The following is a 17,251-nucleotide window of genomic DNA, read 5'->3' as shown; positions in this document are numbered from 1 at the left end:
GTTAGGAAACAGGACTGTGATCTAACAGCAGAGGACTGATCGCACCCTGCAACGCGTAAGGATGAATACGAGCTGGACCTATAGCTCCACCGCCGGTGCTCAACAGCGCCAACAAAAGAAGACGGACTCTGTTAAAAAGACATTGTGACGAAGACCCCCCTTCCTGAACTTTCTACCCACCCCTTGACTAATTGCTTGTATCGAACTGAATTCCTCCCTCAACCATTTTTGTATTGCTTTCAAAAATGTTACATCGGTCACTCATGTATTTAGTTTTCCAAAAGTCTCATATAGCACTGACAAGACCCGAAGGTATCAGAGCACTTTTTACTGTATGTTGATGTACATTTATACTGATACCAGTCGTGGTACTGTGTGGGTGTTGCCTAGGTATTCAATGTTTGCCACCTTTGTGTTCGCTCATTTCTAACTGTATGTGCCCTAAGACTTTGGACTTTAGAACTGAGCACATGAGTCCCCTCTATGAGATAGAAATACGTGGTCTTATGGGGATAGATCCGAATTGACAAGCTGGCGAGACATGTTAAAAGGGAGGACTGTGGAATTTTAGTTTGTGTACTGAACATCATCTGCGCCATCTTGCCCATTCCTCAGACTCACGTATGAACATACACAACAGCCATTTTAGGTACCATGGTCTCCCTGTTCACGATCGCTCGTCAGCGCACTTCCCTGACCCTGCAAGCATCCCCCATGCACCCTGGCTGCCCCCGCTCTCACATGCACAAGTCATGAACCCTCCCCTTCCGCATGACTCTGTCTCTGGGAATCACACCCCGCGCCTGACCAACACCTCCTTTCCTTCCATGAATACCCCTCTTTTGATAAACCCTTCCTCTACGCTCGATTGTCCACACCGATCCTTCCTTTCATGAATATCTCTCCTTTGATGACCCCTTCCTCTGAGCCCGATTGTCTGCACGGACCGCTGGTCACCCCTTAGCCTGAGGATACAGTTTATTGCCCGCTACTGTAAGCACTCGCCCCTCTACAAAGGAGCTACTATTGATCATGACCTCCCCACCTCTGAGATTCGATCAGGCGCACACATTCCAAAGGAATCAGCGGAACACTCAGCTGCGTGATAGCCCCCTCCTATTGTATGGGGGGTGAGGACCTCTACTGTAGCCACGTGTTGGAATGAGCCGGAACTGGGGGGGTACCGGGGATGTCTTTTTTCCTTACTTCACAATGTCTTTATTGTAATAAGGAATGTTTGTGCATCATAAACATGTGTATAAAAGACGAAGAGAAACTTGTTAGAGCACCTCCTGAAGACACTATGCGAGTGTCCAAAATGACAGGCTCTCCTCATGAGAAATAAAACTTTGTTCTTGTTTTCCTGCTTCCAGCGCCCGTCTCTTTATTTGGTAATTGTTCAAGATGGGAACTAAGAGGTATCCTGCGCCAGCAGCCTGGGCATCAGGTGCGTTATGGGCTGACTTTTCCACAACACCATGTGGTGAGCACCCCATGGTGCCTGCCTCACTGTGCATGGTTATGAAGAGGGGTCTCAAGCTACCCCCACTGGCTCCAACTGGAGTCCTCCAGGTGAAGGGGGCCCTGCTATGGACCCCCAAAGTCAGATTTGGAAAGGCTGTCCCAATCTGACATCTTAATACGTCAGCTGGAAAAACGCTCCATAGACGATTCGGCTTCGACCAACTCAGAGTCTCCAAATCAGAAGGGCAGCATGGTTACCTTTCCATCGTAATCAGTCAGTGGGAAATGTTTCTGAGTTTTTTGTAAACATGGGTTCCAACTCTGGTTAGGTAAATCGGAATGCCAGTCAGAGCCTTTCCGACCGACATCATAATGAGGCTCTAAGTCTTTGGTAACGCTTCTTCCTCTGTGCACTGAGATCAATGAATCATGACAAAGCTGTATTGTTTTTAGTGATTTTTGGGAAGGAATAAAAAAAAAAGGTGTAAGCAATGATGTAGATGAATGGCTGTAGCGCAATGATCCTTTCAACTGTCCAAGAATTCCATGATTTATGATATCACCTAGATAGAGAATCAGTGACAGCATTTCTGTGTCAGAAATGTAGGTTAGAAAATAATGTAATTGTTGAAAAAAGAATGCTCAGCGGGCTTGTCCACTATTCCGATATTCAGCCTGTTGGGGGACTTGAATATTTTTATGGCTGTGGGGACAGTAGTGCTAGAATTGGGCTCTGAGTAAAACATTTCTCCACTCTTTAACCCCTCCCCTGCTGGTGAAGGAACCACTCCGTCATCAGCCGCGGTCGCGCTGTGCTGATGACGGAGCGGTTCCGTCACGGCCCGCTTGGCGCGCCTGCGCTGGACGTTCTGTTGAGCGGGCGGGGCCATGACGGAACCGCTCCGTCATGAGCACAGCACGACCGCGGCTGATGACGGAGCGGTTCCGTCTCCAGCATGGGCGCGCGGCCCTCCGCCCCCTTAGCGCTGCGGCAGAATAGCTGCCGCAGCGAAGGGGTTAAAGGCTCACTTAATAGCAAGAAGATATTTTTCCATCTTTCCGTCCGATATACAAAGAGAAAATATCTGAGAAAATAGATCGATCAGTTTTTAATAAACTGTAAAATCATATTTATTGATAATGAGAATGGATTACATTTTGATTACACATAATAAAATGTGGATTTCACATTGGATATCTGGAACTATATTGATTTTATTTATCATCCAATACTCAGGATGTGTTCCGGATTGCCTGCTTTTCACAGATCCAGCTGTTCTTGGCGATGCAGTCTTCGGGTTGGATCTCTTTGCTTCTGAAGGTCCCACAGCTGCCTCCACGTCCCTGGTCTTTCAGGGCAAGACTAGTAAAAAAACAAATTAGGAGATATAGGTATGTACCGTAATGAATTAATGGAATGATGTTTCTCTGTTGTGTGATGCCGGTGACTAGTCTATGGATTCTGCAAACATTCCCATGGATTAAGCTAATCAATAGCGCCGTGAGGAGCATGGCAACGCTAAAATCAATGATGTAAGAGGGATCATCCCTTGTGTGTCAATGAAAAAGGGGTCAGCACTTGTGTGTCAATGTAAGATGAACAGAACATCCAGGCATAGGACACAAATCACATCAGAGTGAAGGGAAAGTTTCCACTGAGGACTTTATCCCAAAGTACCCAAAATTATTTCAGATCTCAACTTCTGTGGGGCCTAGAGGATGTGCCTCCAACCTTTTGAATTTCCAGCTGGGGATTGCTCTCCTTCCCTCAGTACGAAAAGCAGCGCATCAGCCAGACATTCACTTTTCCCCTTTCTCTCTGAATTAACCCTGTAAATAAACTCTTTATTCAGCATCCAATAGCAGAGTCATTGCTTCACTTGGTGAAATATGGCGGCCATTTTTAGTTCTATTGAATTCAAATGTAATTGCACTGGATTGTGCATTCATGTAAGAAGGGAGCAGGGGGCCCTTATGCAAGTAATAAAAATGGGTCCCCTTCTGCCCTTGATGGATACTAAAAAAATCCATAATTTGAAAGCAGTAGGCCCTTCACACTCCATTGCTACTGCACTCGTTGCACTAAAGATAGCGAAGACCAAACTTGTATGTAAGTCTTCATTTTCCATATCCCTTCATTTTTCCTGACCTCCCTAAGCCCCTTCTTTTTGCTTTTCCTCCATAACAGACTGTCTTCTAACTTTTACTCTTTGTGACACTACTTATATTTCTTCACTTCACCTCCTATCTCCATTCCATTTTGGGGTTTCATTTCCCCACTGTATCTCCTTCTACCTACCTTCCCGTTTCTCCCTTTGTCTTTTTCAGGTCCACTCCCCTGCTCAGCATATATTTACTTTCCGTTACTCTGCCCCCTTCTTCCACTATGTCTTTCCTTGTATATATCCACGTCCCCCTCCACTTGCTTCCTTTTTGTCTCACCACTTGCCACCTTCCATGATCCCCATGTGCTCTCCTTTCCCCCTCTATTCTTCACTGATTGTCACATTTTATGCTGCATTCACCCCATCCCCTCTCTGAGGGGCTCATTACGATGGCAGACCATGTCGGATTTGGGACCGGCTGCCCATGAGGCGGCCTCCCCACACTCCAAATTATGATGCGACCGCCACCATGGCGGTCGCATCACCTAAATTTTGCATTTCCCTGCACTACTTGGCAGGTACCATGCGGTGCCTGTCACTTGGTGCTGGGATATGTAGGGGGTACCCCAGTGCCCCTAACCCAGTCCTGGGATCAAGGGGAACCCGCTAAGGGCCCCCAGATCCATTTCTGTCATTAGTTTTGCTGTGGTTTGGGAACTCCAAAATGAATGGATGAAAGGGATATCCTAATCACAGGCACCACCGCGATGTTGGGCTATATTACAGTTCTGACAGGCTGTCGGAAAAGGACCGCCTGTCAGAACCGTGGCGGACGATCTTTACGCCCACCACGCATACCTCCCCGCCATCATGATTTGGGGGGGGGAACCGCTGTACAATGGCGGAAGGCCCACAACTGACAGACTGTCAGTGGCAGGCCTTCCGCCATCTTAATGAGCCCCTTAGTTCTCCTTCATCACACCTTCTATTTTCTATTTCGTCCCTGCACATTTGCATCCATTTGCATCTAGTTAACTTCTGCTTTTAAATGTTGCACCTGCTTCCCAAATCTCGTGGCTCTTATTCCTCTCTTATCAGTCTTCATGGATCTCTTCAGGTGTTTAGATGGAATATCAGAAACAAAAATATTACGGCACAAAATCCTGAGTCAAGAATGCTGAGAACAAAAAGATTGTGAAGCTAATTTTCTATAGGTAAGCAAAGTTTAACTAAAACTTAACTCCACATATATGTACCTTGATGATATATAGATGTGGAGTTATAAATACTGAATCTATACTTACCTATTTGCACTTACGTTGTCGATATTTTGGTCTTTGATATTTTTGACACCCTATTCTGTCCACACAGTATTTCTGCTTCCAATATTCTGTCAGTGATCCACCTCTTCATCCTTGATTTTATATTTCTATCCTCCTCCCTTTCACATCCTATGTATATCGCTACTTTCATCGTTTCGCACTCCTTCGAGTCCTCTAACTATTCTGCCACCTGTTTATGTTCTGTAGCTTTTCACCACTCTTACCTTTACTGATTATCCTATATTTTTCCACTCCACTCCTACTTAGATTTCCCTTCCTAACACTCTCCTCCCAGTAGCACTCAACCATGAGGGACTCATACAATTACATTTTTTACTTTGTATTCTGGTACTAATAGTTTTGTTTATCTCATACCTGTTTCTGTTCCATTGTTTCTCACCACTCTATCCTTTACTGATTATCCTATATTCTACCACTCCAACCCCACTTAGTCTTCCCTTTACCTTTCTAACATTCTCTTCCCAATATCGCTTAAACACGAGAGACTCATACAGTTCCGGCTCTTACTTTGTATTCTGGGACTTAGTTTTCTTTATCCCGTAATGAAATCAGGCCTTAAAATTCCAGCATTAAAAAATAAAACCCGGGACTTGATGAGCTAGTCATGAATGGACACTTGAGAGCTCGGTAGTTTCATGTTTCTCTCACTATCCATTCCTTGCTGCCAAGATTTTTGTGAATCTTCTTCACAGTGCTGTGACTTTCAGTCTTTTTTTTTTTTTGTCCTCATTAGCCACATAGTCGATCCAGGGGCGCTCCAACCACGAGATCCGGTGGCCCCTGTATCACCAAGAGACCGAAAAATGATCTCCTAAGACACAAGGAGGCCGACACGATGTCTCAGGCAATGAAGAACCCTGCACGAACTATCTCCATTCGGGCCATTTATTGGCAGGTAGTCCGACAGCAATATGGCATGGGGTGCCACCCATTGGGCAAGGAGATTTCGGCCTAATCATCGGACCCGGGGAAGAGATAAAAAAAAAAAAAAACCCGGGTTGGCTAATTATTCCGTCTCCACTCAATCAAGAAGTTCCAGAATCTCACAGAAATATAATGAAGACAGCCACTCTGCGTGTGTCGGGGAGTTCGTACTGACCCAGTTTTTACAGATTTCTCTTCTTGCTAGTAGAATAGCATAGAATAGAAATTCCCTTTCTAATCCCTTAATATTGTCGTTCAGGCCAAAGATGATTAAAGACCATGAAAGTGGGATAGAGATTCTGAGAATTGATTCGAGTGATTTCTTGACTTCTTGCCAATAGGTAGTGATGTTCGGACACTCCCAAGACATATGTAGATCTGAGGCTGCTGGGAGAGAGCATTTACTACAGCATTTGCCGGGTTGGAATTTCGAGAGTATCTTGAGGGCGTAATACGCCCGATGTAATGTAAAGAACTGATTGCGCCTCAGCCATGCTGGCTTTATGATTTTGTAGAGGAGAGTAAAATATTCTACCCATATGCCCTCTACCTGGAGTTCTCCCTCTCCTCCCCACAGTTTTATCGGAAGGTTGGGCTCGCCCTCTCCATCCTCTATGATGTTCCAATAGTAGAGTGCAACTTCCTTGCCTCCCGCGGGTTTCTCCACTAAGTTGTTTTCTAGGGGGCTGTGTTCACCCATTATCTTTTTTCCCTTAGTTTGAGTTCGTATCCAGCTGGCCAGTTGTATATATACAAGCCAGGAGAGTGGTTTTGTTACCCTGATCTTGAATATTTCCCATTTCATAAGGGATCCTTTTGCCACTAACTCCCCCCACTTTGTTATACCAGCGTCCAGTAGGACCGTTTTAACTGCCTCAATGTATTGTGGTGAAAACCCAGGCAGTTCCCAAATCGGGGCATACCTAGAGAAATACCCAATCCCAGCCTTGGATTTAATTTGTGTCCATTCTTTTATGGGGCCCAGTAGTGAATTTAGCCTAACTTTTTTAAAGAATTTCTGATGGCCGAACTTGAATAGGAAGCCACTCAGTGGAAGGTCCGAACCCAATAGCATTGCCTTAAACATAGTGCCATTTGCATTGTCCAAAGGAATCTTAAGTAGCATCCTGGAATGAGTCAGATGAAACGCCCACGCGTAGCATTCCAGGTCTGGCAAGGCGAGCCCCCCCTTTTCTCTTCTCCTTCTTAGTTTCTTCCACGCCAGTCTGCTTGACTTGTAGCCCCAAATGAATGAATTAATATTTTGTTGGCATTTTGTAAGTTGTTTGGTTTCAAAAGTTAATGGGATGGTATTGAAAATGAATGAGTATTTGGGGAGAATGCTCATTTTAACCAAACTGGTTCTCCCATAGATGGTAAGCGGGAGAAAGGACCAGGATTTCATCAAGGTATTAGATTCACGGGAGGTCTGGTCTAAGTTGTTTTGAGCCAGAAGATTTAAGTCTTTGGTGATTGTTATTCCCAAGTATCTCATTGAGGGTTTTACCGGAAGTTGAAGATTTGTGATATTCCAGACCATTATTTCTGTCTTACCGGCGTTTATTTCATATCCAGAGAGTTTCCCAAATTCCTCCGCCTTTTTTATAATCGTTGGAAATGCCAGAGCCGGGTCCGTTGTGTAGATGATGATATCGTCGGCATATAGTCCAACTTTCTTCTCCCATCCAGAGAAAGAGAAGTGCGGGATGTTAATATCTTCTCTTATGGACTGAGCAAATGGCTCTACGTACAAATTGAAAAGAAGGGGGGGAGAGAGGGCACCCCTGCCTTGTCCCTCTGCTAATTTTAAAGGGATTAGTTCGCGAGCCATTGACTAACAGACAAGCTGTAGGGTTTTTATATATTAGGTCTATCGCTCTGCAAAATTTAGGACCAAGTTGAAATGTATCCATTGTTGTATTCAGATAGGACCAATTGACCCTATCAAAAGCTTTTGTAGCATCGAGTGTCATGGTTGCAAGGGGTAGAGAGAAAGTTGAGGCAATGTCAATGGCTCCCACCAAGTCATATGTTATATCAGCCAATTGTCGGCCTCTAATAAACCCCTTTTGATCGTGGTGGATGATTGATCCAATCTCGCTACCCAAACGTGCGGCCAAAATTGACGCAAAGATTTTATAGTCATTTTTATAGTCATTATTGAAGAAGCGAGATTGGACGATATGATCCACACTCTGCTGGGTCTTTACCTGCTTTTAATAATAGGGCTATATTTGCATCTCCCCAGGAGCTAGGTGGTGTCTCGCCTCTGATTAATATATTATTAAATAGGGTTGTTAGAACCGGGGTGAGGGTAGAGTTAAGTACCCGGTGCAATTCTCCCGGAAGACCATCCGGTCCCGTCGCCTTCACCTGTTTTAGCCGTTTGATGACATTTCCAACTTCCGTTTCTGCTATTTCTTTATCGAGATTTTCCCCTTGGGACCTGTTTAGCTTCGGAAGAGTTACCTTATCCAGCCATTCAGAACTTTCCTCAGGGTTAGTATTGGTGTCTTCTGTGTAGATGTTTCGAAAAAAGTCACTGAAGGCTTCCCCGATGGCAAAATCAGTCTTCCTATTCACCGTTTCTCCTGTCACTCTTACTTCTTTAATGTGATTCCTGGTTTGATCGGCTTTTATTTTCCAGGCTAGCAATTTCCCAGCGGATTCGCCGTATTCAAAGTGCGATAGTTTACTGGCCTGCCATCTTTTATTAGGTCTCTCTTGCAGTAGCGTTTCTAATTTAGCTTTTAATTCTCTTTTCTCCTCTTGGTTAGCTGAGGGAGCTTGATCTACCGACTCCAAGCGAGTCAAATCTTGCTCTATTGTTAGGATTTCCTCTCTGTATCTCTTTTTCCTGTAAGAAGCCCTGTTAGTGATGCTGCCCCTTATATAGGCTTTCCAGGCCTCCCATACATTTACCAGAGAGGCAGAGCCTATATTCCACTCTAGAAAGGAGACGGTTTCAGATATGAGGTGTTCTCTTTCCTCTTCCTCTAATAATATAGTTCGGTCAAAATGTGGAAAAGTAAATTTTGCCATGTTCTGTGTCCCTACGCCTCATCCATCATATGTTATGTGTGCATGATCAATATGCATATGTTATTCCCCATTTCTGATTAAAGACGCAATTACAGTTGTGTCCACCTCTAGTATGTTAGTTTCCAGTCCTCGTGAATACTACGAATATCAGGCCTATGTAAATAATGTTGCCACGTTTCTCAGTGTGCACGTTATTCCATTATAAAGTCTCCGTTTCTAGGCCTCAAAAGGGCCCGGACCACAGATTCAGCTCCTGTTTTCTGAAAGCCTCGCTGAGGAGCGATACAGCCCCCACCTGTATCCTCGACCCTTCACTTACTTCCTGCCTTGCAGTGCCCGGTGCACCCCGGCTCTGCCTCTGAGTCTGCCAAAAGTATGTTATAGTTCCAGCTATCAGTTCAGTCCTCCTCCTTTGCATTCCTAAGCTACTGAACTGCATCAATAGTTTCCGTCATTGTCTAGCCTTCTCGTCTCCATGTTAGAGAAATACTGTATTTAATGGTCATTTAATATTCTTCACGCACTACATGTAGAATAATGCATGGTCCAGTCTTAGAATCAAGTTAGCTTTTCCCCTCATGACTTCTAGTTTATATCAACGTGTTCCCTAAACATTAGATACCAGATAGGGTTTAGGTACATGTCGCTCCGACCCTCCAGACTCTAGTCTCTGCTCCTAGCCCAGAGTTCGTAGCCCCCAGCTTCTCCTAGTAACACGTCATTGCTAGTTTCCGCGCACCATTAGGTTAGAGGTCCCGGCTCCTTAGGTAGCCCCCTCCTATGTGTCCGCCCATTCAGGACATATTCTGTTACGTTTTTGCATCACATGTCTAAGTAAACTCCCAGTTACACCCCTTATTTCTGTTATCTCTCGCGACTGCTACGCGTCACGCCTTCTACTCCACCTACTGTTACGCCTACTGCAATGTAATGCTATGTGTTTGCGCTATGTATATAAGTCAATGTTTTGTTATTGAATGTTAGCGCGCTCATCCCAGACCAAGCCCCGGCAGCTGCTGGGCCTCTTTTCCCCTACTGGGCCCCAGTTGTCCTACTGGGCCCTGTCATTCTGTTCCTATGCAGGTTGTCCTGATCCTGTCCTTATGCTGTAATAAACCTGCAGAAACTCCTACTACCTCGAATCTTGACTCTTATTCATTGAGCTATCTGTTATGCTATAAGTCTAGTCAAAAATAGGGTATTATTTATTTATTTACCACATAATGGCGCCCGAACAGGGACTTGCCCTTTCCCCACGCGTCGGTGAAGCCACGCCGACCCCCTGACCCTCTGCAGTCGTGACGGAACCATACTGGCCAAGTGCAGATATTTCTGCTTCAAGTATCCCTCAGGCCCACGGAGGAGACGGAGGAGGCGGTCCAGCATCCGAACGAGACGGTGGAGGAACGCGGCGAGTCCCGACCAGAGCCCAAGCCGAGAGTCCAAGGTCCGAGGTATCCGGAGGCCCACCCGTAACTGAAGTCCGAAGTCCGAAGTTCGTCGTAGTCCAGTCCCGTTCGAGGCCTTCCGTTCCGTGCTGCCCGGTGAGTACCATTGCTGGGGTAGTGTCTAGACAGGGTCAGTCTAAATTGACTCCTGGTCCGTGGGTTGGTGGTACCCAAGCCCACAAACGAAGTGTTCACCTAGGTGGATACGGGTCTTGATGCGTTCCTTTATGGGACCGGTATGTTCCGTACTGTTACAGCAGTGCATCCAGTAACTCTAGTCTGTTCCGTTCTCGAGAATTCTGTTCTGTTTTCAGTATTTTCAGGTAGTATTCTGTTCGAACTGTTATTTATAATATTGTTTAATGTATTTCCAATGTCGTGGTATGCCTGAATTGTTTTCCCAATTGTTATTGTTTTTCGTGTATTGTATTGTGTTCCGATTCAAGTTTAGAATGCCGCTCTTTTCCAAGTTACGTCAGTTAAAAACTAGAAAGGGTCTGCTGGAAGCAGCAGTTCCTGTTCCGCCTAGGGACAGTCCAGGTCATTTTATGTATCAGAAACATGGCATAAGCGCCATATTGTATCTAGATTTATGGGTAGAGTATACCAAACAGTTAGAAGAAAAGTATAGATGGCCCGTATCGGGTACATGGGATGCCGAATGTATCATGCGAGTAGAAGAAGCATTATGGAAAAAGAAAGCCAGACAGTCACAGAAAGATGCCATCGAGTTATGGCGTAAGGAAGCGCATAGAAGAACGGAAAAGGAAGTCAGAAAGTCAGAGTTAAGTAGAGAATCCCAAGAACGAGCCCAAGAAAGAGAATTAATCGAGATAGGTGAACAAGTCAAAGTCGAACAGTCAGACAGACAGAGGCATGCCCTTATTAAGGGTATGTATCCTCTCCTTGCCGAAGGCTTGCCAAAAGCGATCCCAGAGGCACCCAGTAATTTCCCGCCACCATTAGTTCCGACCAAGCTACGTCACAAACCGACCGCAGCTGATATTTTTATTTCGTCCTATTTGGACGACACAGTTCCAGAATATGCCAATCCAGTTCGCGCTCCACCTGTCCCTGTAAATCAGGCACCTCCCGTTTCTCCAGACACCGGAGTACCTGTTACGGTACCCCCGGGTCAGCCTGTCATACAAGTTCAGCCCACGTTACAATTACCGACCCTGCAAGCACGAAGAATGTCAGTCGACGATTCCAGTCTAGGGGCCGCAGGAGGAGGTCCTCCTCAAACCCCACCGCCACACAAGCGTCTATCAGCACTCGAATTACATGCCCAAGCATCACAGCGTACTCCTAAAAGTAATAAGTCTGTTACAGAAATCAGACAAGCCCTTGCCGAATGTGTCTATGACACAGTCCCAGGCGAGTATAATATGGTTTTATATTCCGTACGCGTAAGAAGGGTGACCGAGTATCTAGTCACCTTACCGAATATGAAAGAAGATCTAGACAGAATATATCGTTTCATCCGTACAGGGGATGATCCAGAAAGTATTGGCGAGATTATGTCTCAAAGGAAAGCCGAGATTCAGCTCATGATATTAAAGTTCCTGATCAATTGTCTAATAAGAGAACAAGATTATCCGTCTAAAGATCCCGCCGAAATGAGAATCTTAACAAGGTGGAGTGATAATATAGCCGAGGGTAAGCACAAGACCATTAGTGCCATGGAAAGTATGTACAAGAAAATTCGTAAAGAAATAATAAGGTTACACGAACAGCGTAAAGCAGCACAAGTAAGCGAGAAAGAAAGTATCTCTGATCCTGAAGAGGAAGACGAGAATCCCGCCAGAATAGCGTATGTAGGAAAATCCAGATTTCCAGATCGCCATTTACGTCTAGAACCCAAGTCTATTTTTCAACATCTAGCACCAGAACAAAGCTCTTTAGAACAAGTATTTCAAGCTACCGATCACATTCTGAAATCACGAGTCGGTTATAGCGAATTAAGTACCATGCACGAACAAGAACTAGCCCGATCAGCAGTCCGATGGATTACTGATTCTACCACTTTTCCAGACGAAATAGTGGCACAAATGTTTCTGAAACTGCCCCCAGCCGAGCAACGACTGGTGGGTATGTATATGATCCAGCACCTCATTACCCTGTATGAGGGTCAACATTCTGATCCAGGCCCGTTACATGATATCCTGAACGAGTTACTCCAGTACAGATGGAGAGGTCTAGGTACCGATTTAATAAGTGTCATTCTAGAACAGCGCCACAAGTATAGAACGTTCCTGAACCCGCATTTTGTTCATGTCTCACCCCCAGAAAGTAAACCATTCTACATAGACAGACAGAATCCGCTACGAGAAGTCCACCCAGTCCAAGGGGCGGGTGGCGTAATGCAACGAGTGTTTGTATACACTCCGATATCAAAGATGGAACTTCTTGAAATGAAGAAATTAATCCCCTGTCATGACAAAGATCCAGCGGGGTTCCATAGAGAATTAAAAGACATGCTCCGTATGGGAGAATACACTTACCCAGATATCATTAAAATGTTAAAGGTCCTGTTACCCGCAGGGGTGTATGAAAAGTTAAAGGAAAAAGAATGGGAGGTGGGAGAGAAAAAGATCGATTGGGCAGCTCTAGAAGCTGAAGACAAGGCACGAGTACCAGGTACCGGTCTTGGAGATAAATGTAAAGAATTACCAGAATTATTGATTCAAGTTTTACCCAGATTATTGACAACTAGGAAAGAAGACTGGGATGCAATCTCAGCCTGTAAACAGAAACAAGATGAGGATATTAGTGATTTTTATTCTAGATTTGAGAAATGTTTCAGTATTAATAGTGGTCTCAAGACAAGTAGTGAGTCATACCCTCACCTTTTCGTTACCAAATTAGTCGAGAATTCAAGTCCACAAATTAAAAACCGAGTTTTGAAAGTCGAAAGCACCTGGCAAGCAAATACTCCGTCCCAGATGCTCCAGATGCTCCAGTACCACCAGAATAGAATCAGAGAAGAGCAAGAACACGAAAGAAAACGTATGAAAGACACGAAAATGAAAGTGCTAGTTGCACAATCTATTCCTCAAGACAGTCAGAAGAGGGGTCCGAATCAAGCCAGTCATCCCGCGGCTCCCGTTAAAGGGAACTGCAATTATTGTAAACAGCCAGGTCATTTTATAAACGAGTGTGCAGTTCTGAAACACAACATAGCTACTGGTAAGACTAAAGAAAGACCACGTCCGCCAAGACAAGAACAAGTTTCACAGACTCCTCAGTCACAGAATGCACAACAGACGGTTACAGCACCGCAGCCTATTGCTGCAACACAGCACGTTACATCGCAGATGTACCAGTATGCACAGTCCGAGTATCCAGAGTACCAGTCATATTCATGAAACAGCCTAGAGAAGGAGGTAGGCTTGCCTCTCATCGAGATACCTGTAGATCAAGAAGGTCCCTATGTTCACAGTCAAGTATTAGGGAAAGACAGAAAGTTTTTGATCGATACAGGGGCAAGTAGGACCACAATTAGTCATGCCGAAGTTCCAGGGGCTCCGCTCTCAGGCTCAAGAAATGTTTCCCTTGGATTTTCAGGAAAACCCATAGTTAATGAAATATCTAAGCCAGTTACTCTAGAAGTAGGTCCATTGTCCCGTACTACTGATCTGTTACTTACTAAGTCATGTCCAGAAAATCTATTAGGCATTAAGACATTGAAAGAATTAGGTGCAGTTATTTGCTGTTCCCCAGAGGGAATACGTCTGTTCCTATGTGACTTTAAGGGTCACTATGTATTACGAGATTTTGATTCAAGATTGTCTAATGTTCCGCAGCATTTATGGGCGCAAGGTCCAACTGATGTAGGTTACATGCAAATCACACCCTATCGTGTGACTCTCAAACCAGGTGTAGTGTTACCACGAATCAGGCAGTACAGATTGCCACCTGAGGCTGTAGCAGCCTTATCCAAAATTATTGACGAGCTCATGGCTCAAGGAGTAGTTGTAGAAACTGACTCCAATGTGTGTAATTCTCCGATCATTCCAGTCATGAAACGTACTGATCCAAATGCACCCCCAGTATATCGATTAGTGATTGATTTACGAGAGCTTAACAAATGTATTATTCCTCAGTACCCAGTTGTTCCAGACATTTCTTCCCTGTTAACAGCCATTGATTCCGAAGCCATGTTTTTCACTGTTATTGACCTCAAGAATGCATTTTTTAGTGTTCCAATTCATCCAGATAGCCAGTTTCTTTTCGGATTCTGTTTAAATGGAAGGAGCTATATGTTTACACGCGCTCCTCAAGGTTTCACAGAAAGCCCTAGTATTTACAGTCAAGCACTCAAGAGACAACTAGACAACATTCACATGCCAACTGACACTGCCCTGCTCCAGTATGTCGATGATCTACTGATCACAGCCCGTTCTGAACGTGACTGCGAGCGAGCATCACTTACAGTTCTGTATTTTCTAGCCGAGATGGGGCACAAGGTGTCACCTTCGAAGCTTCAATTCTGTGTCCAGCAAGTGGTATACTTAGGACACTTGCTGTCCAAGAGGGGTAGGCAGTTGACACCCGACCGTATCCAGTTAATAGCGAGTCTTCCCCAGCCAAGAACCCAGAAGGAGGTACGTGCCTTCATCGGCCTTACTTCTTATTGTAGACAATGGATTCCCCAGTATGCATTTCTAGCCAAGCCACTGATACAGTTAACGACACAGGAGGCAGCCGTATCGACTGTCCTCCCTTGGACATCTGACCATACACTTAGTTTCAACGAGTTAAAGAAAGCCCTATGTCAAGCTCCAGTTCTAGCTACACCGAACTACAGTAAGCCTTTTACACTTTTCGTTACTGAACGCGAAGGTACAGCATTATCTGTCCTCACACAAGATCAAGCAGGTCAATACAAGCCCTGTGCTTATTTTTCGAGCACATTAGATCCAGTCGCCCAGGCGTTGCCTGCGTGCCTCAAGTCAGTTGCAGCCACAGCACTAGCTATCAGACAAAGTGATTCTATAGTTTTAGGACATTCCCTGACAGTACAAGTTCCACATTCAGTAGAAGTTCTTTTAAACCGAACACAAACTCAGCACTTGACAATTGCACGTTTAACAGGTTATGAATTGACACTGTTCCAGCCACACATAGAAATTAGACGCTGCAACGTCCTGAATCCTGCTACACTGTTACCATCAGTTAGTTCAAATCCAGACACACATGATTGTGTGGAAGTAGTTAACATTACGACAAAGCCAAGACAAGACCTGACAGACATTCCGTTACCAGATCCTGACCTGACACTTTATGTGGATGGTTCATGTATGAGAACTAGTACAGGAGAACTAGTCGCCGCGTATGCAGTGACTACTGACACTGAAGTTATTGAAACACACCGTATTGATACTCTGTCCGCTCAAGCAGCAGAGCTAGTTGCTCTGACACAAGCCTGTATACATGCCAAGAACCTGAAGGTTAATGTTTACACAGATTCACGTTACGCATTCGGAGTTGTACACGACTTCGGAGTGCTCTGGCAGGAGAGAGGTTTTATGACTTCTCATGGAACCAAGATTCAGCATGGTCTCCTTATTCAAGCCCTGTTAGATGCCATACATTTACCGACATCTATTGCTATCATGAAGTGCAAAGCACATACGAAAGTTACTGACATTATTTCCCAAGGTAATGATTTAGCAGACCGCACAGCCAAGCTTACAGCACAGACTCCAGACATTCCAGTCAATCTGACACATACTCCAGATCCGATTACATGCATGACAGTTAAGGACCCTACACAAGATGTCATAGATATCCAGTCACATGCTACTCCCGATGAAATCAAGAAATGGTCTGTACAAGGAGGGGTCCAGACAGATCAAGGATGGTTAACGAAGGGTAGAGCCACATGGTTTCTCCCCGATTCTATGGTTCAAGTCATTATCAATACCGCACATAGTCCAGCACATTTAGGAGAAAAAGCTATGTTAGACAGTATCCAGACCATTTGGTTCAACAAGCATTTACGAGCTGCAGCCAAGCAGAAAGTCCGTACCTGTATGATATGTTGTCAGTTTAATCCAGGTAAAAGTGTTCCGGTGGAACAAGGTGGTTTCCAGCCCCCTGACCACCCTTTTGAGGTCCTCCAGATGGATTATATTCAAATGAAGCGATGTCGAGGTTTCAAGTATGTCCTTGTAGTTGTATGCGCCTTGTCCAGATGGACAGAAGCATATCCAGTCCCAGATTACACAGCCGCGACCACTGCCAAGCAGTTGGTTCGTGAATTCTTCCCTAGATATGGACTCCCTAGAGTCGTATATTCTGATAACGGCCAGCCATTCTCATCTGAACTCATGAGACACGTTTCCCTGTTGTTAGGGTACCAGTGGAAGTTCCATTGTGTACGCCATCCAGAAGCAGCTGGACTAGTCGAAAGGCATAATCAGACTCTGAAAATCCGTATAGCAAAAGTATGTAAAGACAAGGGTGTGGATTGGTTAGTAGCTTTGCCAGTCGCTCTGTTTTACATGCGTATGGTCGCACATTCCAGATCAGGTCTGTCCCCGTATGAGGTCGTTTTCGGCCGCCCCCCTAACATGTGGGGTACTCCTAGACCCCGAAGTATTACCGATGTTTCATGTAATATGTTGACAGATTACCTAGCTTCCTTGATGTCTGCCCTCAACTCATGTCGTTCACAGGTTGCCGCCGCATTTCCAGACAATACTGAGGTGGCACCGCACGAGATCGTTCCAGGCTCCCTAGTGATGATCAGAAATTTTGACAGATCAAGTCCGCTGGAACCACGTTGGAAGGAGCCACGTCAGGTCCTCTTGACCACCCGAACTGCCGTCAAGTTGGAAGGCAGGAAGGGGTGGGTCCACCTTTCTCATGTAAAACTTTTCAAAGGACCGAAACCAGTCTTTAAAAACATTCCCAAGAA

At 45.0% G+C, this 17,251-nt stretch overlaps 1 pseudogene across 1 annotated transcript in view; it reads right to left on the bottom strand.

Annotated features, from left to right (window-relative positions):
• Positions 1–2,620: 2,620 nt before the first annotated feature.
• Positions 2,621–17,251, bottom strand: part of LOC144826938 (killer cell lectin-like receptor subfamily F member 1) — a 42,208-nt pseudogene continuing 27,577 nt past the window's right edge. The window contains exon 6 of the transcript XR_013609977.1: positions 2,621–2,827. The product of XR_013609977.1 is annotated as a killer cell lectin-like receptor subfamily F member 1 (transcript). The remainder of the gene's footprint in view (positions 2,828–17,251) is intronic.

The sequence above is a fragment of the Lissotriton helveticus genome, chromosome 4_1 (genome assembly GCF_964261635.1).
Source record: "Lissotriton helveticus chromosome 4_1, aLisHel1.1, whole genome shotgun sequence".
Classification (NCBI taxonomy): Eukaryota; Metazoa; Chordata; class Amphibia; order Caudata; family Salamandridae; genus Lissotriton; species Lissotriton helveticus.
This window is presented reverse-complemented; position numbering and strand designations above follow the sequence as displayed.